The sequence below is a fragment of the Lissotriton helveticus genome, chromosome 8, assembly GCF_964261635.1.
Source record: "Lissotriton helveticus chromosome 8, aLisHel1.1, whole genome shotgun sequence".
Lineage (NCBI taxonomy): Eukaryota > Metazoa > Chordata > Amphibia > Caudata > Salamandridae > Lissotriton > Lissotriton helveticus.
This window is the reverse complement of record NC_136069.1, coordinates 50,750,133-50,772,632: the sequence shown is the minus strand read 5'-3', so window position 1 is coordinate 50,772,632 and position 22,500 is coordinate 50,750,133. Positions and strand designations below refer to the sequence as shown.

The 22,500-nt window shown below is 40.4% G+C and overlaps 17 non-coding genes across 17 annotated transcripts in view; all 17 read right to left on the bottom strand.

Annotated features, from left to right (window-relative positions):
- Positions 1-10, bottom strand: part of TRNAF-GAA (transfer RNA phenylalanine (anticodon GAA)) — a 73-nt gene extending 63 nt beyond the window's left edge. Inside the window, exon 1 of the tRNA in view lies at positions 1-10. This exon is cut by the window's left edge and continues 63 nt beyond it. This is a non-coding gene — a tRNA (tRNA-Phe).
- A 509-nt stretch (positions 11-519) lies between these two features.
- TRNAF-GAA (transfer RNA phenylalanine (anticodon GAA)) lies at positions 520-592 on the bottom strand. Its single transcript has one exon. It is a non-coding gene; the product is annotated as a tRNA-Phe (tRNA).
- Positions 593-2,850: 2,258 nt separating this feature from the next.
- Positions 2,851-2,923, bottom strand: TRNAF-GAA (transfer RNA phenylalanine (anticodon GAA)). Its single transcript has one exon. It is a non-coding gene; the product is annotated as a tRNA-Phe (tRNA).
- A 510-nt stretch (positions 2,924-3,433) lies between these two features.
- TRNAF-GAA (transfer RNA phenylalanine (anticodon GAA)) lies at positions 3,434-3,506 on the bottom strand. Its single transcript has one exon. It is a non-coding gene; the product is annotated as a tRNA-Phe (tRNA).
- Positions 3,507-4,016: 510 nt separating this feature from the next.
- On the bottom strand, positions 4,017-4,089 carry TRNAF-GAA (transfer RNA phenylalanine (anticodon GAA)). Its single transcript has one exon. It is a non-coding gene; the product is annotated as a tRNA-Phe (tRNA).
- A 2,259-nt stretch (positions 4,090-6,348) lies between these two features.
- On the bottom strand, positions 6,349-6,421 carry TRNAF-GAA (transfer RNA phenylalanine (anticodon GAA)). Its single transcript has one exon. It is a non-coding gene; the product is annotated as a tRNA-Phe (tRNA).
- A 510-nt stretch (positions 6,422-6,931) lies between these two features.
- On the bottom strand, positions 6,932-7,004 carry TRNAF-GAA (transfer RNA phenylalanine (anticodon GAA)). The gene has a single exon. It is a non-coding gene; the product is annotated as a tRNA-Phe (tRNA).
- Positions 7,005-7,513: 509 nt separating this feature from the next.
- TRNAF-GAA (transfer RNA phenylalanine (anticodon GAA)) lies at positions 7,514-7,586 on the bottom strand. Its single transcript has one exon. It is a non-coding gene; the product is annotated as a tRNA-Phe (tRNA).
- A 2,258-nt stretch (positions 7,587-9,844) lies between these two features.
- On the bottom strand, positions 9,845-9,917 carry TRNAF-GAA (transfer RNA phenylalanine (anticodon GAA)). The gene has a single exon. It is a non-coding gene; the product is annotated as a tRNA-Phe (tRNA).
- Positions 9,918-11,010: 1,093 nt separating this feature from the next.
- On the bottom strand, positions 11,011-11,083 carry TRNAF-GAA (transfer RNA phenylalanine (anticodon GAA)). The gene has a single exon. It is a non-coding gene; the product is annotated as a tRNA-Phe (tRNA).
- A 1,676-nt stretch (positions 11,084-12,759) lies between these two features.
- TRNAF-GAA (transfer RNA phenylalanine (anticodon GAA)) lies at positions 12,760-12,832 on the bottom strand. Its single transcript has one exon. It is a non-coding gene; the product is annotated as a tRNA-Phe (tRNA).
- A 510-nt stretch (positions 12,833-13,342) lies between these two features.
- Positions 13,343-13,415, bottom strand: TRNAF-GAA (transfer RNA phenylalanine (anticodon GAA)). The gene has a single exon. It is a non-coding gene; the product is annotated as a tRNA-Phe (tRNA).
- Positions 13,416-13,924: 509 nt separating this feature from the next.
- TRNAF-GAA (transfer RNA phenylalanine (anticodon GAA)) lies at positions 13,925-13,997 on the bottom strand. The gene has a single exon. It is a non-coding gene; the product is annotated as a tRNA-Phe (tRNA).
- Positions 13,998-16,255: 2,258 nt separating this feature from the next.
- On the bottom strand, positions 16,256-16,328 carry TRNAF-GAA (transfer RNA phenylalanine (anticodon GAA)). Its single transcript has one exon. It is a non-coding gene; the product is annotated as a tRNA-Phe (tRNA).
- Positions 16,329-17,421: 1,093 nt separating this feature from the next.
- On the bottom strand, positions 17,422-17,494 carry TRNAF-GAA (transfer RNA phenylalanine (anticodon GAA)). Its single transcript has one exon. It is a non-coding gene; the product is annotated as a tRNA-Phe (tRNA).
- Positions 17,495-19,753: 2,259 nt separating this feature from the next.
- Positions 19,754-19,826, bottom strand: TRNAF-GAA (transfer RNA phenylalanine (anticodon GAA)). The gene has a single exon. It is a non-coding gene; the product is annotated as a tRNA-Phe (tRNA).
- A 1,093-nt stretch (positions 19,827-20,919) lies between these two features.
- TRNAF-GAA (transfer RNA phenylalanine (anticodon GAA)) lies at positions 20,920-20,992 on the bottom strand. Its single transcript has one exon. It is a non-coding gene; the product is annotated as a tRNA-Phe (tRNA).
- Between the last annotated feature and the right edge of the window lie 1,508 nt (positions 20,993-22,500).

The window sequence follows — 22,500 nt, the reverse complement described above, 5'->3', positions numbered from 1 at the left end:
CTATTTCGGCCTGCTGCTAGCTGTGGTCTTCATACTTTGATTTGAACAATTCAACAAACTAGATGCATGACCTGGATGTTTACCCTTATATGTTAGAGATATGTTTTAAGGAGTCCTGTATCATTCAGCAGTTAACTTGTGCAATGGGTAAATAGAGTTTTGGGATCCGGGTTAGGTAACGTTTTTTTAACTCTGAATGGACTAGCACTATATTACCCAGACGTATGTGGCCTGAGTAGGTAAGCAATGTCATCTGACTACTGACATCTGTGTTCAAGGGGAAGTTGAAGGTAATGCAGACAAGAGTTTACTTTACAAAAAAGCATGAAATGGGAAACATTCATAGTCTAACCTGAAGGCAAGAAATGTGGAAGCAAGTTTAGAAGGAGGACAGAAAGCAAAGTCTATGTTAAATTGCTTGTGTTGTATATCAGTTGGAAAAAATTTGATGAATAGAGAAAAAAGTACTGTAGCAGATTCCAAGACCTCTTTTGTCAGAAGCAAGGAACCTCTCAACTGTGCCGAAACCCGGGATTGAACCAGGGACCTTTAGATCTTCAGTCTAACGCTCTCCCAACTGAGCTATTTCGGCCTGCTGCTAGCAGTGGTCTTCATACTTTGATTTGAACCATTCAACAAACTAGATGCATGACCTGGATATTTACCCTTATATGTTAGAGATATGTTTTAAGGAGTCCTGTATCATTCAGCAGTTAACTTGTGCAATGGGTAAATAGAGTTTTGGGATCCGGGTTAGGTAACGTTTTTTTAACTCTGAATGGACTAGCACTATATTACCCAGACGTATGTGGCCTGAGTAGGTAAGCAATGTCATCTGACTACTGACATCTGTGTTCAAGGGGAAGTTGAAGGTAATGCAGACAAGAGTTTACTTTACAAAAAAGCATGAAATGGGAAACATTCATAGTCTAACCTGAAGGCAAGAAATGTGGAAGCAAGTTTAGAAGGAGGACAGAAAGCAAAGTCTATGTTAAATTGCTTGTGTTGTATATCAGTTCGAAAAAATTTGATGAATAGAGAAAAAAGTACTGCAGCAGATTTCAAGACCTATTTTGTTGAAAGCAAGGAACCTCTCAACTGTGCCGAAAACCGGGATTGAAACAGGGACCTTTAGATCTTCCGTCTAACGCTCTCCCAACTGAGATATTTCGGCCTGCTGCTAGCTGTGGTCTTCATACTTTGATTTGAACCATTCAACAAACTAGATGCATGACCTGGATATTTACCCTTATATGTTAGAGATATGTTTTAAGGAGTCCTGTATCATTCAGCAGTTAACTTGTGCAATGGGTAAATAGCATTTTTGGGATCCGGGTTAGGTAGCGTTTTTTTAACTCTGAACGGACTAGCACTATATTACCCAGACGTATGTGGCCTGAGTAGGTAAGCAACGTCATCTGACTACTGACATCTGTGTTCAAGGGGAAGTTGAAGGTAATGCAGACAAGAGTTTACATTACAAAAAAGCATGAAATGGGAAACATTCATAGTCTAACCTGAAGGCAAGAAATGTGGAAGCAAGTTTAGAAGGAGGACAGAAAGCAAAGTCTATGTTAAATTGCTTGTGTTGTATATCAGTTGGAAAAAATTTGATGAATAGATAAAAAAGTACTACAACTGATTCCAAGACCTATTTTGTTAGAAGCAAGGAACCTCTCAACTGTGCCGAAACCCGGGATTGAACCAGGTACCTTTAGATCTTCAGTCTAACGCTCTCCCAACTGAGCTATTTCAGCCTGCTGCTAGCTGTGGTCTTCATACTTTGATTTGAACCATTCAACAAACTAGATGCATGACCTGGATATTTACCCTTATATGTTAGAGATATGTTTTAAGGAGTCCTGTATCATTCAGCAGTTAACTTTTGCAATGGGTAAATAGCGTTTTTGGGATCCGGGTTAGGTAGCGTTTTTTTAACTCTGAATGGACTAGCACTATATTACCCAGACGTATGTGGCCTGAGTAGGTAAGCAATGTCATCTGACTACTGACATCTGTGTTCAAGGGGAAGTTGAAGGTAATGCAGACAAGAGGTTACTTTACAAAAAAGCATGAAATGGGAAACATTCATAGTCTAACCTGAAGGCAAGAAATGTGGAAGCAAGTTTAGAATGAGGACAGAAAGCAAAGTCTATGTTAAATTACTTGTGTTGTATATCAGTTGGAAAAAATTTGATGAATAGAGAAAAAAGTACTGCAGCAGACTCCAAGACCTCTTTTGTCAGAAGCAAGGAACCTCTCAACTGTGCCGAAACCCGGGATTGAACCAGCGACCTTCAGATCTTCAGACTAACGCTCTCCCAACTGAGCTATTTCGGCCTGCTGATATCTGTGGTCTTCATACTTTGATTTGAACCATTCAACAAACTAGATGCATGACCTGGATATTTACCCTTATATGTTAGAGATGTGTTTTAAGGAGTCCTGTATCATTCAGCAGTTAACTTGTGCAATGGGTAAATAGCGTTTTTGGGATCCGGGTTAGGTAGCGTTTTTTTAACTCTGAATGGACTAGCACTATATTACCCAGACGTATGTGGCCTGAGTAGGTAAGCAACGTCATCTGACTACTGACATCTGTGTTCAAGGGGAAGTTGAAGGTAATGCAGACAAGAGTTTACATTACAAAAAAGCATGAAATGGGAAACATTCATAGTCTAACCTGAAGGCAAGAAATGTGGAAGCAAGTTTAGAAGGAGGACACAAAGCAAAGTCTATGTTAAATTGCTTGTGTTGTATATCAGTTGGAAAAAATTTGATGAATAGAGAAAAAAGTACTACAGCTGATTCCAAGACCTATTTTGTCAGAAGCAAGGAACCTCTCAACTGTGCCGAAACCCGGGATTGAACCAGGGACCTTTAGATCTTCAGTCTAACGCTCTCCCAACTGAGCTATTTCAGCCTGCTGCTAGCTGTGTTTTTCATACTTTGATTTGAACCATTCAACAAACCAGATGCATGACCTGGATATTTACACTTATATGTTAGAGATATGTTTTAAGGAGTCCTGTATCATTCAGCAGTTAACTTGTGCAATGGGTAAATAGCGTTTTTGGGATCCGGGTTAGGTAATGTTTTTTTAACTCTGAATGGACTAGCACTATATTACACAGACGTATGTGGCCTGAGAAGGTAAGCAATGTCATCTGACTACTGACATCTGTGTTCAAGGGGAAGTTGAAGGTAATGCAGACAAGAGTTTACATTACAAAAAAGCATGAAATGGGAAACATTCATAGTCTAACCTGAAGGCAAGAAATGTGGAAGCAAGTTTAGAAGGAGGACACAAAGCAAAGTCTATGTTAAATTGCTTGTGTTGTATATCAGTTGGAAAAAATTTGATGAATAGAGAAAAAAGTACTACAGCTGATTCCAAGACCTATTTTGTCAGAAGCAAGGAACCTCTCAACTGTGCCGAAACCCGGGATTGAACCAGGGACCTTTAGATCTTCAGTCTAACGCTCTCCCAACTGAGCTACTTCGGCCTGCTGCTAGCTGTGGTCTTCATACTTTGATTTGAACCATTCAACAAACTAGATGCATGACCTGGATATTTACACTTATATGTTAGAGATATGTTTTAAGGAGTCCTGTATCATTCAGCAGTTAACTTGTGCAATGGGTAAATAGCGTTTTTGGGATCCGGGTTAGGTAACGTTTTTTTAACTCTGAATGGACTAGCACTATATTACCCAGACGTATATGGCCTGAGAAGGTAAGCAATGTCATCTGCCTACTGACATCTGTGTTCAAGGGGAAGTTGAAGGTAATGCAGACAAGAGTTTACATTACAAAAAAGCATGAAATGGGAAACATTCATAGTCTAACCTGAAGGCAAGAAATGTGGAAGCAAGGTTAGAAGGAGGACACAAAGCAAAGTCTATGTTAAATTGCTTGTGTTGTATATCAGTTAGAAAAAATTTGATGAATAGTGAAAAAAGTACTACAGCTGATTCCAAGACCTATTTTGTTAGAAGCAAGGAACCTCTCAACTGTGCCGAAACCCGGGATTGAACCAGGGACCTTTAGATCTTCAGTCTAACGCTCTCCCAACTGAGCTATTTCGGCCTGCTGCTAGCTGTGGTCTTCATACTTTGATTTGAACCATTCAACAAACTAGATACATGACCTGGATGTTTACCCTTATATGTTAGAGATATGTTTTAAGGAGTCCTGTATCATTCAGCAGTTAACTTGTGCAATGGGTAAATAGAGTTTTGGGATCCGGGTTAGGTAGCGTTTTTTTTAACTCTGAATGGACTAGCACTATATTACCCAGACGTATGTGGCCTGAGTAGGTAAGCAACGTCATCTGACTACTGACATCTGTGTTCAAGGGGAAGTTGAAGGTAAGGCAGACAAGAGTTTACATTACAAAAAAGCATGAAATAGGAAACATTCATAGTCTAACCTGAAGGCAAGAAATGTGGAAGCAAGTTTAGAAGGAGGACACAAAGCAAAGTCTATGTTAAATTGCTTGTGTTGTATATCAGTTGGAAAGAATTTGATGAATAGAGAAAAAAGTACTACAGCTGATTCCAAGACATATTTTGTTAGAAGCAAGGAACCTCTCAACTGTGCCGAAACCCGGGATTGAACCAGAGACCTTTAGCTCTTCAGTCTAACGCTCTCCCAACTGAGCTATTTCGGCCTGCCGCTAGCTGAGGTCTTCATACTTTGATTTGAACCATTCAACAAACTAGATGCATGACCTGGATATTTACCCTTATATGTTAGAGATATGTTTTAAGGAGTCCTGTATCATTCAGCAGTTAACTTGTGCAATGGGTAAATAGCGTTTTTGGGATCCGGGTTAGGTAACGTTTTTTTAACTCTGAATGGACTAGCACTATATTACCCAGACGTATGTGGCCTGAGTAGGTAAGCAATGTCATCTGACTACTGACATCTGTGTTCAAGGGGAAGTTGAAGGTAATGCAGACAAGAGTTTACTTTACAAAAAAGCATGAAATGGGAAACATTCATAGTCTAACCTGAAGGCAAGAAATGTGGAAGCAAGTTTAGAAGGAGGACAGAAAGCAAAGTCTATGTTAAATTGCTTGTGTTGTATATCAGTTCGAAAAAATTTGATGAATAGAGAAAAAAGTACTGCAGCAGATTTCAAGACCTATTTTGTTGAAAGCAAGGAACCTCTCAACTGTGCCGAAAACCGGGATTGAAACAGGGACCTTTAGATCTTCCGTCTAACGCTCTCCCAACTGAGATATTTCGGCCTGCTGCTAGCTGTGGTATTCATACTTTGATTTGAACCATTCAACAAACTAGATGCATGACCTGGATATTTACCCTTATATGTTAGAGATATGTTTTAAGGAGTCCTGTATCATTCAGGAGTTAACTTGTGCAATGGGTAAATAGCATTTTTGGGATCCGGGTTAGGTAGCGTTTTTTTAACTCTGAATGGACTAGCACTATATTACCCAGACGTATGTGGCCTGAGTAGGTAAGCAACGTCATCTGACTACTGACATCTGTGTTCAAGGGGAAGTTGAAGGTAATGCAGACAAGAGTTTACATTACAAAAAAGCATGAAATGGGAAACATTCATAGTCTAACCTGAAGGCAAGAAATGTGGAAGCAAGTTTAGAAGGAGGACAGAAAGCAAAGTCTATGTTAAATTGCTTGTGTTGTATATCAGTTGGAAAAAATTTGATGAATAGATAAAAAAGTACTACAGCTGATTCCAAGACCTATTTTGTTAGAAGCAAGGAACCTCTCAACTGTGCCGAAACCCGCGATTGAACCAGGGACCTTTAAATCTTCAGTCTAACGCTCTCCCAACTGAGCTATTTCGGCCTGCTGCTAGCTGTGGTCTTCATACTTTGATTTGAACCATTCAACAAACTAGATGCATGACCTGGATATTTACCCTTATATGTTAGAGATATGTTTTAAGGAGTCCTGTATCATTCAGCAGTTAACTTGTGCAAAGAGTAAATAGCATTTTTGGGATCCGGGTTAGGTAGCGTTTTTTTAACTCTGAATGGACTAGTACTATATTACCCAGACGTATGTGGCCTGAGTAGGTAAGCAACGTCATCTGACTACTGACATCTGTGTTCAAGGGGAAGTTGAAGGTAATGCAGACAAGAGTTTACATTACAAAAAAGCATGAAATGGGAAACATTCATAGTCTAACCTGAAGGCAAGAAATGTGGAAGCAAGTTTAGAAGGAGGACAGAAAGCAAAGTCTATGTTAAATTGCTTGTGTTTTATTTCAGTTGAAAGAAATTTGATGAATAGAGAAAAAAGTACTACAGCTGATTCCAAGACCTATTTTGTTAGAAGCAAGGAACCTCTCAACTGTGTCGAAACCCGGGATTGAACCAGGGACCTTTAGATCTTCAGTCTAACGCTCTCCCAACTGAGCTATTTCGGCCTGCTGCTAGCTGAGGTCTTCATACTTTGATTTGAACCATTCAACAAACTAGATGCATGACCTGGATATTTACACTTATATGTTAGAGATATGTTTTAAGGAGTCCTGTATCATTCAGCAGTTAACTTGTGCAATGGGTAAATAGCGTTTTTGGGATCCGGGTTAGGTAACGTTTTTTTAACTCTGAATGGACTAGCACTATATTACCCAGACGTATGTGGCCTGAGAAGGTAAGCAATGTCATCTGACTACTGACATCTGTGTTCAAGGGGAAGTTGAAGGTAATGCAGACAAGAGTTTACATTACAAAAAAGCATGAAATGGGAAACATTCATAGTCTAACCTGAAGGCAAGAAATGTGGAAGCAAGGTTAGAAGGAGGACACAAAGCAAAGTCTATGTTAAATTGCTTGTGTTGTATATCAGTTAGAAAAAATTTGATGAATAGTGAAAAAAGTACTACAGCTGATTCCAAGACCTATTTTGTTAGAAGCAAGGAACCTCTCAACTGTGCCGAAACCCGGGATTGAACCAGGGACCTTTAGATCTTCAGTCTAACGCTCTCCCAACTGAGCTATTTCGGCCTGCTGCTAGCTGTGGTCTTCATACTTTGATTTGAACAATTCAACAAACTAGATGCATGACCTGGATGTTTACCCTTATATGTTAGAGATATGTTTTAAGGAGTCCTGTATCATTCAGCAGTTAACTTGTGCAATGGGTAAATAGAGTTTTGGGATCCGGGTTAGGTAACGTTTTTTTAACTCTGAATGGACTAGCACTATATTACCCAGACGTATGTGGCCTGAGTAGGTAAGCAATGTCATCTGACTACTGACATCTGTGTTCAAGGGGAAGTTGAAGGTAATGCAGACAAGAGTTTACTTTACAAAAAAGCATGAAATGGGAAACATTCATAGTCTAACCTGAAGGCAAGAAATGTGGAAGCAAGTTTAGAAGGAGGACAGAAAGCAAAGTCTATGTTAAATTGCTTGTGTTGTATATCAGTTGGAAAAAATTTGATGAATAGAGAAAAAAGTACTGTAGCAGATTCCAAGACCTCTTTTGTCAGAAGCAAGGAACCTCTCAACTGTGCCGAAACCCGGGATTGAACCAGGGACCTTTAGATCTTCAGTCTAACGCTCTCCCAACTGAGCTATTTCGGCCTGCTGCTAGCAGTGGTCTTCATACTTTGATTTGAACCATTCAACAAACTAGATGCATGACCTGGATATTTACCCTTATATGTTAGAGATATGTTTTAAGGAGTCCTGTATCATTCAGCAGTTAACTTGTGCAATGGGTAAATAGAGTTTTGGGATCCGGGTTAGGTAACGTTTTTTTAACTCTGAATGGACTAGCACTATATTACCCAGACGTATGTGGCCTGAGTAGGTAAGCAATGTCATCTGACTACTGACATCTGTGTTCAAGGGGAAGTTGAAGGTAATGCAGACAAGAGTTTACTTTACAAAAAAGCATGAAATGGGAAACATTCATAGTCTAACCTGAAGGCAAGAAATGTGGAAGCAAGTTTAGAAGGAGGACAGAAAGCAAAGTCTATGTTAAATTGCTTGTGTTGTATATCAGTTCGAAAAAATTTGATGAATAGAGAAAAAAGTACTGCAGCAGATTTCAAGACCTATTTTGTTGAAAGCAAGGAACCTCTCAACTGTGCCGAAAACCGGGATTGAAACAGGGACCTTTAGATCTTCCGTCTAACGCTCTCCCAACTGAGATATTTCGGCCTGCTGCTAGCTGTGGTCTTCATACTTTGATTTGAACCATTCAACAAACTAGATGCATGACCTGGATATTTACCCTTATATGTTAGAGATATGTTTTAAGGAGTCCTGTATCATTCAGCAGTTAACTTGTGCAATGGGTAAATAGCATTTTTGGGATCCGGGTTAGGTAGCGTTTTTTTAACTCTGAACGGACTAGCACTATATTACCCAGACGTATGTGGCCTGAGTAGGTAAGCAACGTCATCTGACTACTGACATCTGTGTTCAAGGGGAAGTTGAAGGTAATGCAGACAAGAGTTTACATTACAAAAAAGCATGAAATGGGAAACATTCATAGTCTAACCTGAAGGCAAGAAATGTGGAAGCAAGTTTAGAAGGAGGACAGAAAGCAAAGTCTATGTTAAATTGCTTGTGTTGTATATCAGTTGGAAAAAATTTGATGAATAGATAAAAAAGTACTACAACTGATTCCAAGACCTATTTTGTTAGAAGCAAGGAACCTCTCAACTGTGCCGAAACCCGGGATTGAACCAGGTACCTTTAGATCTTCAGTCTAACGCTCTCCCAACTGAGCTATTTCAGCCTGCTGCTAGCTGTGGTCTTCATACTTTGATTTGAACCATTCAACAAACTAGATGCATGACCTGGATATTTACCCTTATATGTTAGAGATATGTCTTAAGGAGTCCTGTATCATTCAGCAGTTAACTTTTGCAATGGGTAAATAGCGTTTTTGGGATCCGGGTTAGGTAGCGTTTTTTTAACTCTGAATGGACTAGCACTATATTACCCAGACGTATGTGGCCTGAGTAGGTAAGCAATGTCATCTGACTACTGACATCTGTGTTCAAGGGGAAGTTGAAGGTAATGCAGACAAGAGGTTACTTTACAAAAAAGCATGAAATGGGAAACATTCATAGTCTAACCTGAAGGCAAGAAATGTGGAAGCAAGTTTAGAATGAGGACAGAAAGCAAAGTCTATGTTAAATTACTTGTGTTGTATATCAGTTGGAAAAAATTTGATGAATAGAGAAAAAAGTGCTGCAGCAGACTTCAAGACCTCTTTTGTCAGAAGCAAGGAACCTCTCAACTGTGCCGAAACCCGGGATTGAACCAGCGACCTTCAGATCTTCAGACTAACGCTCTCCCAACTGAGCTATTTCGGCCTGCTGATATCTGTGGTCTTCATACTTTGATTTGAACCATTCAACAAACTAGATGCATGACCTGGATATTTACCCTTATATGTTAGAGATGTGTTTTAAGGAGTCCTGTATCATTCAGCAGTTAACTTGTGCAATGGGTAAATAGCGTTTTTGGGATCCGGGTTAGGTAGCGTTTTTTTAACTCTGAATGGACTAGCACTATATTACCCAGACGTATGTGGCCTGAGTAGGTAAGCAACGTCATCTGACTACTGACATCTGTGTTCAAGGGGAAGTTGAAGGTAATGCAGACAAGAGTTTACATTACAAAAAAGCATGAAATGGGAAACATTCATAGTCTAACCTGAAGGCAAGAAATGTGGAAGCAAGTTTAGAAGGAGGACACAAAGCAAAGTCTATGTTAAATTGCTTGTGTTGTATATCAGTTGGAAAAAATTTGATGAATAGAGAAAAAAGTACTACAGCTGATTCCAAGACCTATTTTGTCAGAAGCAAGGAACCTCTCAACTGTGCCGAAACCCGGGATTGAACCAGGGACCTTTAGATCTTCAGTCTAACGCTCTCCCAACTGAGCTATTTCAGCCTGCTGCTAGCTGTGTTTTTCATACTTTGATTTGAACCATTCAACAAACCAGATGCATGACCTGGATATTTACACTTATATGTTAGAGATATGTTTTAAGGAGTCCTGTATCATTCAGCAGTTAACTTGTGCAATGGGTAAATAGCGTTTTTGGGATCCGGGTTAGGTAATGTTTTTTTAACTCTGAATGGACTAGCACTATATTACACAGACGTATGTGGCCTGAGAAGGTAAGCAATGTCATCTGACTACTGACATCTGTGTTCAAGGGGAAGTTGAAGGTAATGCAGACAAGAGTTTACATTACAAAAAAGCATGAAATGGGAAACATTCATAGTCTAACCTGAAGGCAAGAAATGTGGAAGCAAGTTTAGAAGGAGGACACAAAGCAAAGTCTATGTTAAATTGCTTGTGTTGTATATCAGTTGGAAAAAATTTGATGAATAGAGAAAAAAGTACTACAGCTGATTCCAAGACCTATTTTGTCAGAAGCAAGGAACCTCTCAACTGTGCCGAAACCCAGGATTGAACCAGGGACCTTTAGATCTTCAGTCTAACGCTCTCCCAACTGAGCTACTTCGGCCTGCTGCTAGCTGTGGTCTTCATACTTTGATTTGAACCATTCAACAAACTAGATGCATGACCTGGATATTTACACTTATATGTTAGAGATATGTTTTAAGGAGTCCTGTATCATTCAGCAGTTAACTTGTGCAATGGGTAAATAGCGTTTTTGGGATCCGGGTTAGGTAACGTTTTTTTAACTCTGAATGGACTAGCACTATATTACCCAGACGTATATGGCCTGAGAAGGTAAGCAATGTCATCTGCCTACTGACATCTGTGTTCAAGGGGAAGTTGAAGGTAATGCAGACAAGAGTTTACATTACAAAAAAGCATGAAATGGGAAACATTCATAGTCTAACCTGAAGGCAAGAAATGTGGAAGCAAGGTTAGAAGGAGGACACAAAGCAAAGTCTATGTTAAATTGCTTGTGTTGTATATCAGTTAGAAAAAATTTGATGAATAGTGAAAAAAGTACTACAGCTGATTCCAAGACCTATTTTGTTAGAAGCAAGGAACCTCTCAACTGTGCCGAAACCCGGGATTGAACCAGGGACCTTTAGATCTTCAGTCTAACGCTCTCCCAACTGAGCTATTTCGGCCTGCTGCTAGCTGTGGTCTTCATACTTTGATTTGAACCATTCAACAAACTAGATGCATGACCTGGATGTTTACCCTTATATGTTAGAGATATGTTTTAAGGAGTCCTGTATCATTCAGCAGTTAACTTGTGCAATGGGTAAATAGAGTTTTGGGATCCGGGTTAGGTAGCGTTTTTTTTAACTCTGAATGGACTAGCACTATATTACCCAGACGTATGTGGCCTGAGTAGGTAAGCAACGTCATCTGACTACTGACATCTGTGTTCAAGGGGAAGTTGAAGGTAAGGCAGACAAGAGTTTACATTACAAAAAAGCATGAAATAGGAAACATTCATAGTCTAACCTGAAGGCAAGAAATGTGGAAGCAAGTTTAGAAGGAGGACACAAAGCAAAGTCTATGTTAAATTGCTTGTGTTGTATATCAGTTGGAAAGAATTTGATGAATAGAGAAAAAAGTACTACAGCTGATTCCAAGACATATTTTGTTAGAAGCAAGGAACCTCTCAACTGTGCCGAAACCCGGGATTGAACCAGAGACCTTTAGCTCTTCAGTCTAACGCTCTCCCAACTGAGCTATTTCGGCCTGCCGCTAGCTGAGGTCTTCATACTTTGATTTGAACCATTCAACAAACTAGATGCATGACCTGGATATTTACACTTATATGTTAGAGATATGTTTTAAGGAGTCCTGTATCATTCAGCAGTTAACTTGTGCAATGGGTAAATAGCGTTTTTGGGATCCGGGTTAGGTAATGTTTTTTTAACTCTGAATGGACTAGCACTATATTACACAGACGTATGTGGCCTGAGAAGGTAAGCAATGTCATCTGACTACTGACATCTGTGTTCAAGGGGAAGTTGAAGGTAATGCAGACAAGAGTTTACATTACAAAAAAGCATGAAATGGGAAACATTCATAGTCTAACCTGAAGGCAAGAAATGTGGAAGCAAGTTTAGAAGGAGGACAGAAAGCAAAGTCTATGTTAAATTGCTTGTGTTGTATATCAGTTGGAAAAAATTTGATGAATAGATAAAAAAGTACTACAGCTGATTCCAAGACCTATTTTGTTAGAAGCAAGGAACCTCTCAACTGTGCCGAAACCCGCGATTGAACCAGGGACCTTTAAATCTTCAGTCTAACGCTCTCCCAACTGAGCTATTTCGGCCTGCTGCTAGCTGTGGTCTTCATACTTTGATTTGAACCATTCAACAAACTAGATGCATGACCTGGATATTTACCCTTATATGTTAGAGATATGTTTTAAGGAGTCCTGTATCATTCAGCAGTTAACTTGTGCAAAGAGTAAATAGCATTTTTGGGATCCGGGTTAGGTAGCGTTTTTTTAACTCTGAATGGACTAGTACTATATTACCCAGACGTATGTGGCCTGAGTAGGTAAGCAACGTCATCTGACTACTGACATCTGTGTTCAAGGGGAAGTTGAAGGTAATGCAGACAAGAGTTTACATTACAAAAAAGCATGAAATGGGAAACATTCATAGTCTAACCTGAAGGCAAGAAATGTGGAAGCAAGTTTAGAAGGAGGACAGAAAGCAAAGTCTATGTTAAATTGCTTGTGTTTTATTTCAGTTGAAAGAAATTTGATGAATAGAGAAAAAAGTACTACAGCTGATTCCAAGACCTATTTTGTTAGAAGCAAGGAACCTCTCAACTGTGTCGAAACCCGGGATTGAACCAGGGACCTTTAGATCTTCAGTCTAACGCTCTCCCAACTGAGCTATTTCGGCCTGCTGCTAGCTGAGGTCTTCATACTTTGATTTGAACCATTCAACAAACTAGATGCATGACCTGGATATTTACACTTATATGTTAGAGATATGTTTTAAGGAGTCCTGTATCATTCAGCAGTTAACTTGTGCAATGGGTAAATAGCGTTTTTGGGATCCGGGTTAGGTAACGTTTTTTTAACTCTGAATGGACTAGCACTATATTACCCAGACGTATGTGGCCTGAGAAGGTAAGCAATGTCATCTGACTACTGACATCTGTGTTCAAGGGGAAGTTGAAGGTAATGCAGACAAGAGTTTACATTACAAAAAAGCATGAAATGGGAAACATTCATAGTCTAACCTGAAGGCAAGAAATGTGGAAGCAAGGTTAGAAGGAGGACACAAAGCAAAGTCTATGTTAAATTGCTTGTGTTGTATATCAGTTAGAAAAAATTTGATGAATAGTGAAAAAAGTACTACAGCTGATTCCAAGACCTATTTTGTTAGAAGCAAGGAACCTCTCAACTGTGCCGAAACCCGGGATTGAACCAGGGACCTTTAGATCTTCAGTCTAACGCTCTCCCAACTGAGCTATTTCGGCCTGCTGCTAGCTGTGGTCTTCATACTTTGATTTGAACAATTCAACAAACTAGATGCATGACCTGGATGTTTACCCTTATATGTTAGAGATATGTTTTAAGGAGTCCTGTATCATTCAGCAGTTAACTTGTGCAATGGGTAAATAGAGTTTTGGGATCCGGGTTAGGTAACGTTTTTTTAACTCTGAATGGACTAGCACTATATTACCCAGACGTATGTGGCCTGAGTAGGTAAGCAATGTCATCTGACTACTGACATCTGTGTTCAAGGGGAAGTTGAAGGTAATGCAGACAAGAGTTTACTTTACAAAAAAGCATGAAATGGGAAACATTCATAGTCTAACCTGAAGGCAAGAAATGTGGAAGCAAGTTTAGAAGGAGGACAGAAAGCAAAGTCTATGTTAAATTGCTTGTGTTGTATATCAGTTGGAAAAAATTTGATGAATAGAGAAAAAAGTACTGTAGCAGATTCCAAGACCTCTTTTGTCAGAAGCAAGGAACCTCTCAACTGTGCCGAAACCCGGGATTGAACCAGGGACCTTTAGATCTTCAGTCTAACGCTCTCCCAACTGAGCTATTTCGGCCTGCTGCTAGCAGTGGTCTTCATACTTTGATTTGAACCATTCAACAAACTAGATGCATGACCTGGATATTTACCCTTATATGTTAGAGATATGTTTTAAGGAGTCCTGTATCATTCAGCAGTTAACTTGTGCAATGGGTAAATAGAGTTTTGGGATCCGGGTTAGGTAACGTTTTTTTAACTCTGAATGGACTAGCACTATATTACCCAGACGTATGTGGCCTGAGTAGGTAAGCAATGTCATCTGACTACTGACATCTGTGTTCAAGGGGAAGTTGAAGGTAATGCAGACAAGAGTTTACTTTACAAAAAAGCATGAAATGGGAAACATTCATAGTCTAACCTGAAGGCAAGAAATGTGGAAGCAAGTTTAGAAGGAGGACAGAAAGCAAAGTCTATGTTAAATTGCTTGTGTTGTATATCAGTTCGAAAAAATTTGATGAATAGAGAAAAAAGTACTGCAGCAGATTTCAAGACCTATTTTGTTGAAAGCAAGGAACCTCTCAACTGTGCCGAAAACCGGGATTGAAACAGGGACCTTTAGATCTTCCGTCTAACGCTCTCCCAACTGAGATATTTCGGCCTGCTGCTAGCTGTGGTCTTCATACTTTGATTTGAACCATTCAACAAACTAGATGCATGACCTGGATATTTACCCTTATATGTTAGAGATATGTTTTAAGGAGTCCTGTATCATTCAGCAGTTAACTTGTGCAATGGGTAAATAGCATTTTTGGGATCCGGGTTAGGTAGCGTTTTTTTAACTCTGAACGGACTAGCACTATATTACCCAGACGTATGTGGCCTGAGTAGGTAAGCAACGTCATCTGACTACTGACATCTGTGTTCAAGGGGAAGTTGAAGGTAATGCAGACAAGAGTTTACATTACAAAAAAGCATGAAATGGGAAACATTCATAGTCTAACCTGAAGGCAAGAAATGTGGAAGCAAGTTTAGAAGGAGGACAGAAAGCAAAGTCTATGTTAAATTGCTTGTGTTGTATATCAGTTGGAAAAAATTTGATGAATAGATAAAAAAGTACTACAACTGATTCCAAGACCTATTTTGTTAGAAGCAAGGAACCTCTCAACTGTGCCGAAACCCGGGATTGAACCAGGTACCTTTAGATCTTCAGTCTAACGCTCTCCCAACTGAGCTATTTCAGCCTGCTGCTAGCTGTGGTCTTCATACTTTGATTTGAACCATTCAACAAACTAGATGCATGACCTGGATATTTACCCTTATATGTTAGAGATATGTCTTAAGGAGTCCTGTATCATTCAGCAGTTAACTTTTGCAATGGGTAAATAGCGTTTTTGGGATCCGGGTTAGGTAGCGTTTTTTTAACTCTGAATGGACTAGCACTATATTACCCAGACGTATGTGGCCTGAGTAGGTAAGCAATGTCATCTGACTACTGACATCTGTGTTCAAGGGGAAGTTGAAGGTAATGCAGACAAGAGGTTACTTTACAAAAAAGCATGAAATGGGAAACATTCATAGTCTAACCTGAAGGCAAGAAATGTGGAAGCAAGTTTAGAATGAGGACAGAAAGCAAAGTCTATGTTAAATTACTTGTGTTGTATATCAGTTGGAAAAAATTTGATGAATAGAGAAAAAAGTACTGCAGCAGACTTCAAGACCTCTTTTGTCAGAAGCAAGGAACCTCTCAACTGTGCCGAAACCCGGGATTGAACCAGCGACCTTCAGATCTTCAGACTAACGCTCTCCCAACTGAGCTATTTCGGCCTGCTGATATCTGTGGTCTTCATACTTTGATTTGAACCATTCAACAAACTAGATGCATGACCTGGATATTTACCCTTATATGTTAGAGATGTGTTTTAAGGAGTCCTGTATCATTCAGCAGTTAACTTGTGCAATGGGTAAATAGCGTTTTTGGGATCCGGGTTAGGTAGCGTTTTTTTAACTCTGAATGGACTAGCACTATATTACCCAGACGTATGTGGCCTGAGTAGGTAAGCAACGTCATCTGACTACTGACATCTGTGTTCAAGGGGAAGTTGAAGGTAATGCAGACAAGAGTTTACATTACAAAAAAGCATGAAATGGGAAACATTCATAGTCTAACCTGAAGGCAAGAAATGTGGAAGCAAGTTTAGAAGGAGGACACAAAGCAAAGTCTATGTTAAATTGCTTGTGTTGTATATCAGTTGGAAAAAATTTGATGAATAGAGAAAAAAGTACTACAGCTGATTCCAAGACCTATTTTGTCAGAAGCAAGGAACCTCTCAACTGTGCCGAAACCCGGGATTGAACCAGGGACCTTTAGATCTTCAGTCTAACGCTCTCCCAACTGAGCTATTTCAGCCTGCTGCTAGCTGTGTTTTTCATACTTTGATTTGAACCATTCAACAAACCAGATGCATGACCTGGATATTTACACTTATATGTTAGAGATATGTTTTAAGGAGTCCTGTATCATTCAGCAGTTAACTTGTGCAATGGGTAAATAGCGTTTTTGGGATCCGGGTTAGGTAATGTTTTTTTAACTCTGAATGGACTAGCACTATATTACACAGACGTATGTGGCCTGAGAAGGTAAGCAATGTCATCTGACTACTGACATCTGTGTTCAAGGGGAAGTTGAAGGTAATGCAGACAAGAGTTTACATTACAAAAAAGCATGAAATGGGAAACATTCATAGTCTAACCTGAAGGCAAGAAATGTGGAAGCAAGTTTAGAAGGAGGACACAAAGCAAAGTCTATGTTAAATTGCTTGTGTTGTATATCAGTTGGAAAAAATTTGATGAATAGAGAAAAAAGTACTACAGCTGATTCCAAGACCTATTTTGTCAGAAGCAAGGAACCTCTCAACTGTGCCGAAACCCAGGATTGAACCAGGGACCTTTAGATCTTCAGTCTAACGCTCTCCCAACTGAGCTACTTCGGCCTGCTGCTAGCTGTGGTCTTCATACTTTGATTTGAACCATTCAACAAACTAGATGCATGACCTGGATATTTACACTTATATGTTAGAGATATGTTTTAAGGAGTCCTGTATCATTCAGCAGTTAACTTGTGCAATGGGTAAATAGCGTTTTTGGGATCCGGGTTAGGTAACGTTTTTTTAACTCTGAATGGACTAGCACTATATTACCCAGACGTATATGGCCTGAGAAGGTAAGCAATGTCATCTGCCTACTGACATCTGTGTTCAAGGGGAAGTTGAAGGTAATGCAGACAAGAGTTTACATTACAAAAAAGCATGAAATGGGAAACATTCATAGTCTAACCTGAAGGCAAGAAATGTGGAAGCAAGGTTAGAAGGAGGACACAAAGCAAAGTCTATGTTAAATTGCTTGTGTTGTATATCAGTTAGAAAAAATTTGATGAATAGTGAAAAAAGTACTACAGCTGATTCCAAGACCTATTTTGTTAGAAGCAAGGAACCTCTCAACTGTGCCGAAACCCGGGATTGAACCAGGGACCTTTAGATCTTCAGTCTAACGCTCTCCCAACTGAGCTATTTCGGCCTGCTGCTAGCTGTGGTCTTCATACTTTGATTTGAACCATTCAACAAACTAGATGCATGACCTGGATGTTTACCCTTATATGTTAGAGATATGTTTTAAGGAGTCCTGTATCATTCAGCAGTTAACTTGTGCAATGGGTAAATAGAGTTTTGGGATCCGGGTTAGGTAGCGTTTTTTTTAACTCTGAATGGACTAGCACTATATTACCCAGACGTATGTGGCCTGAGTAGGTAAGCAACGTCATCTGACTACTGACATCTGTGTTCAAGGGGAAGTTGAAGGTAAGGCAGACAAGAGTTTACATTACAAAAAAGCATGAAATAGGAAACATTCATAGTCTAACCTGAAGGCAAGAAATGTGGAAGCAAGTTTAGAAGGAGGACACAAAGCAAAGTCTATGTTAAATTGCTTGTGTTGTATATCAGTTGGAAAGAATTTGATGAATAGAGAAAAAAGTACTACAGCTGATTCCAAGACATATTTTGTTAGAAGCAAGGAACCTCTCAACTGTGCCGAAACCCGGGATTGAACCAGAGACCTTTAGCTCTTCAGTCTAACGCTCTCCCAACTGAGCTATTTCGGCCTGCCGCTAGCTGAGGTCTTCATACTTTGATTTGAACCATTCAACAAACTAGATGCATGACCTGGATATTTACCCTTATATGTTAGAGATATGTTTTAAGGAGTCCTGTATCATTCAGCAGTTAACTTGTGCAATGGGTAAATAGCGTTTTTGGGATCCGGGTTAGGTAACGTTTTTTTAACTCTGAATGGACTAGCACTATATTACCCAGACGTATGTGGCCTGAGTAGGTAAGCAATGTCATCTGACTACTGACATCTGTGTTCAAGGGGAAGTTGAAGGTAATGCAGACAAGAGTTTACTTTACAAAAAAGCATGAAATGGGAAACATTCATAGTCTAACCTGAAGGCAAGAAATGTGGAAGCAAGTTTAGAAGGAGGACAGAAAGCAAAGTCTATGTTAAATTGCTTGTGTTGTATATCAGTTCGAAAAAATTTGATGAATAGAGAAAAAAGTACTGCAGCAGATTTCAAGACCTATTTTGTTGAAAGCAAGGAACCTCTCAACTGTGCCGAAAACCGGGATTGAAACAGGGACCTTTAGATCTTCCGTCTAACGCTCTCCCAACTGAGATATTTCGGCCTGCTGCTAGCTGTGGTATTCATACTTTGATTTGAACCATTCAACAAACTAGATGCATGACCTGGATATTTACCCTTATATGTTAGAGATATGTTTTAAGGAGTCCTGTATCATTCAGGAGTTAACTTGTGCAATGGGTAAATAGCATTTTTGGGATCCGGGTTAGGTAGCGTTTTTTTAACTCTGAATGGACTAGCACTATATTACCCAGACGTATGTGGCCTGAGTAGGTAAGCAACGTCATCTGACTACTGACATCTGTGTTCAAGGGGAAGTTGAAGGTAATGCAGACAAGAGTTTACATTACAAAAAAGCATGAAATGGGAAACATTCATAGTCTAACCTGAAGGCAAGAAATGTGGAAGCAAGTTTAGAAGGAGGACAGAAAGCAAAGTCTATGTTAAATTGCTTGTGTTGTATATCAGTTGGAAAAAATTTGATGAATAGATAAAAAAGTACTACAGCTGATTCCAAGACCTATTTTGTTAGAAGCAAGGAACCTCTCAACTGTGCCGAAACCCGCGATTGAACCAGGGACCTTTAAATCTTCAGTCTAACGCTCTCCCAACTGAGCTATTTCGGCCTGCTGCTAGCTGTGGTCTTCATACTTTGATTTGAACCATTCAACAAACTAGATGCATGACCTGGATATTTACCCTTATATGTTAGAGATATGTTTTAAGGAGTCCTGTATCATTCAGCAGTTAACTTGTGCAAAGAGTAAATAGCATTTTTGGGATCCGGGTTAGGTAGCGTTTTTTTAACTCTGAATGGACTAGTACTATATTACCCAGACGTATGTGGCCTGAGTAGGTAAGCAACGTCATCTGACTACTGACATCTGTGTTCAAGGGGAAGTTGAAGGTAATGCAGACAAGAGTTTACATTACAAAAAAGCATGAAATGGGAAACATTCATAGTCTAACCTGAAGGCAAGAAATGTGGAAGCAAGTTTAGAAGGAGGACAGAAAGCAAAGTCTATGTTAAATTGCTTGTGTTTTATTTCAGTTGAAAGAAATTTGATGAATAGAGAAAAAAGTACTACAGCTGATTCCAAGACCTATTTTGTTAGAAGCAAGGAACCTCTCAACTGTGCCGAAACCCGGGATTGAACCAGGGACCTTTAGATCTTCAGTCTAACGCTCTCCCAACTGAGCTATTTCGGCCTGCTGCTAGCTGAGGTCTTCATACTTTGATTTGAACCATTCAACAAACTAGATGCATGACCTGGATATTTAGCCTTATATGTTAGAGATATGTTTTAAGGAGTCCTGTATCAGTCAGCAGTTAACTTGTGCAATGGGTAAATAGCGTTTTTGGGATCCGGGTTAGGTAGCGTTTTTTTAACTCTGAATGGACTAGCACTATATTACCCAGACGTATGTGGCCTGAGTAGGTAAGCAATGTCATCTGACTACTGACATCTGTGTTCAAGGGGAAGTTGAAGGTAATGCAGACAAGAGTTTACTTTACAAAAAAGCATGAAATGGGAAACATTCATAGTGTAACCTGAAGGCAAGAAATGTGGAAGCAAGTTTAAAGGAGGACAGAAAGTAAAGTCTATGTTAAATTGCTTGTGTTGTATATCAGTTGGAAATTTTTTTTATGAATAGAGAAAAAAGTACTAAAGCTGATTCCAAGACCTATTTTGTTAGAAGCATGGAACTTCTCAACTGTGCAGAAACCCGGGATTGAAGCAGGGACCTTTAGATCTTCAGTCTAACGCTCTCCCAACTGAGCTATTTCGGCCTGCTGCTAGCTGAGGTCTTCATACTTTGATTTGAACCATTCAACAAACTAGATGCATGACCTGGATATTTACCCTTATATGTTAGAGATATGTTTTAAGGAGTCCTGTATCATTCAGCAGTTAACTTGTGCAATGGGTAAATAGCGTTTTTGGGATCCGGGTTAGGTAGCGTTTTTTTAACTCTGAATGGACTAGCACTATATTACCCAGACGTATTTGGCCTGAGTAGGTAAGCAATGTCATCTGACTACTGACATCTGTGTTCAAGGGGAAGTTGAAGGTAAGGCAGACAAGAGGTTACTTTACAAAAAAGCATGAAATGGGAAACATTCATAGTCTAACCTGAAGGCAAGAAATGTGGAAGCAAGTTTAGAATGAGGACAGAAAGCAAAGTCTATGTTAAATTACTTGTGTGGTATATCAGTTGGAAAAAATTTGATGAATAGAGAAAAAAGTCCTGCAGCAGATTCCAAGACCTCTTTTGTCAGAAGCAAGGAACCTCTCAACTGTGCCGAAACCCGGGATTGAACCAGGGACCTTTAGATCTTCAGTCTAACGCTCTCCCAACTGAGCTATTTCGGCCTGCTGCTAGCTGAGGTCTTCATACTTTGATTTGAACCATTCAACAAACTAGATGCATGACCTGGATATTTACCCTTATATGTTAGAGATATGTTTTAAGGAGTCCTGTATCATTCAGCAGTTAACTTTGTGAAATGGGTAAATAGCGTTTTTAGGATCCGGGTTAGGTAGCGTTTTTTTAACTCTGAATGGACTAGCACTATATTACCCAGACGTATTTGGCCTGAGTAGGTAAGCAATGTCATCTGACTACTGACATCTGTGTTTAAGGGGAAGTTGAAGGTAAGGCAGACAAGAGGTTACTTTACAAAAAAGCATGAAATGGGAAACATTCATAGTCTAACCTGAAATCAAGAAATGTGGAAGCAAGTTTAGAATGAGGACAGAAAGCAAAGTCTATGTTAAATTACTTGTGTTGTATATCAGTTGGAAAAAATTTGATGAATAGAGAAAAAAGTACTGTAGCAGATTCCAAGACCTCTTTTGTCAGAAGCAAGGAACCTCTCAACTGTGCCGAAACCCGGGATTGAACCAGGGACCTTTAGATCAGGGGTGCCCAAACCAGTCCTGGCGGGCCGTATCCATGCCAGATTTTTGGGATATCCCCATCTGGGGATCACGGTTCGATCCCCGGCACCGGCAGCAGATTAGCCCAGCACCAGGTGACTCTGGGAAATAGCTGGCGCCGCGGCTAGGGCGGCTGACTCCGGAATCTGGAGATTTTTTTATTTAAGGTTTTTGTAGAGCGCGTAGTAACCCTCGAGCATCCCAGAGATCAGGGTTCGATCCCCGGCACCGGCCGCAGATTAGCCCAGCACCACGTGACTCTGGGAAATAGCTGGCGCCGCGGCTAGGGAGGCTGACTCCGGAATCTGGAGATCACGGTTCGATCCCCGGCACCGGCCGCAGATTAGCCCAGCACCAGGTGACTCTGGGAAATAGCTGGCGCCGCGGCTAGGGCGGCTGACTCCGGAATCTGGAGATTTTTTTATTTAAGGTTTTTGTAGAGCCCGTAGTAACCCTCGAGCATCCCAGAGATCAGGGTTCGATCCCCGGCACCGGCCGCAGATTAGCCCAGCACCACGTGACTCTGGGAAATAGCTGGCGCCGCGGCTAGGGCGGCTGACTCTGGAATCTGGGGATCACGGTTCGATCCCCGGCACCGGCAGCAGATTAGCCCAGCACCATGTGACTCTGGGCAATAGCTTGCTTAATCTTCCCAACGGCCCCTAGCGCCTAGAGACCCTTACGGGTGATTGTGCGCCTTACAAATGTGGATTATTATTATTATTATTATTATTTGGGCCGATTCCGATCCGGTTCGTAAAAGCACATCTGCCCGAATCTGTCGGACAACCACGTACGCCCGGGAGAGGACTGCCCGGGACCCGTGGAGCCCGTCCTGGTCACTCTGACCTGCCATCGGCCTGGAGAAGGGAGCGCCGGACGCCCGGGGGGAGGACTGCCCGGGACCCGTGGAGCCCGTCCTGGGCACTCTGACCTGCCGT